Source organism: Mus caroli, chromosome 9 (assembly GCF_900094665.2).
Source record: "Mus caroli chromosome 9, CAROLI_EIJ_v1.1, whole genome shotgun sequence".
Classification (NCBI taxonomy): domain Eukaryota; kingdom Metazoa; phylum Chordata; class Mammalia; order Rodentia; family Muridae; genus Mus; species Mus caroli.
The window spans coordinates 85,342,298-85,343,426 of NC_034578.1; the positions used below are offsets into that span (position 1 = coordinate 85,342,298).

Below are 1,129 nucleotides of genomic sequence, written 5' to 3' on the forward strand. Positions count from 1 at the left end.
CCAATAGATGACTGTGAGCATCCACTTCTGTATTTGCCAAGCACTGGCATAGCCTCATACGAGACACCTATACCACTGTTTGTCCTTTCAATGCTTTACGCAGACAAGTTAAATGGAGAAATTATAAATTTCTGGAGACTTTGAAGAGATAATGGAAAAAGAAATTAGTAAATTACTTCACTCTTTATAGAGGAACTCTTTAGTCTGCCCTGTGGAGAACACATCAAAAGTTACCATGGTGAATTATTAATAATCCATGATGGGTATAGAAAGGGACAGCCATCTAGATGCTGTTTATTCAGACATTAGTCTCAGCTAAATTGAATGACATTGGGAAAATATGATGTTGCTCGTTAATATGTCAAAGAAAACCGCTGGGTAATAAACAGAAATAGGATGCCCAGTGTTGTGGCTGAGAAAGCAAAGGGTTTAAGGCCTTAAGAGGCTTTTTGGTTGTTTTTGTTCCTTTGTTTTTTGTTTTGTTTCTATTCTTTTTGATTTACATACTCCAAATGTTTCTTGCCCAGGAGTCCTGAGTCTATGAACACGCGACCGAGTGACAGCAGTAGATTGAGCAATTGTCATAGCTGGAGTTAGATAAGAAATATTCATCTGTGAAATGGTAAGAGGTTATGCATATTCCAAGTGCCTATAAATATTCTTAAATATAAATTATTTTATTAATGGCATCTGTTGTCATTTTAAATAGAATTAATTTTGGTAAGTGTTGATAGCCATCTCTTTTAAAAGAGACTATTAATTATCTGTTTCTCTTAATTTTGACCAAACACTCCGGTTAAGATATCATGGTTTTAATTTAAGCAAGTTCTTTCTTTCTTAAAGATTTATTTATTTGTTTGTTTGTTTATTTATTTATTTTGTATGTATGGATATGCATGTGTGTGAGTGTATATGCACATATTTCGGCCAGTGTGTATCTGTGAAGGCCAGAGGGGAGTGTTGTGTGATTTCCTCTATCAAACTCTCCATATTCCTATGAGGCAAATGATCTCTCTTTGAAGCTGGGGCTCCAGTTTTCTGAGCTATGTTGGAATCCAGACAAGTTGGCTAGAATAATTGGAAATTTTCTAGAAATTTGGGGGGACAATGTAAAGATAAATTAGGAATC

The 1,129-nt window shown here is 35.0% G+C and overlaps 1 long non-coding RNA gene across 1 annotated transcript in view; it reads left to right on the top strand.

The window, feature by feature from the left end:
• LOC115031966 overlaps positions 1-1,129 on the top strand; it is a 27,664-nt gene that overhangs the window by 19,239 nt on the left and 7,296 nt on the right. Inside the window, exon 3 of the long non-coding RNA XR_003837622.1 lies at positions 528-622. This is a non-coding gene — a long non-coding RNA (uncharacterized LOC115031966). The remainder of the gene's footprint in view (positions 1-527; positions 623-1,129) is intronic.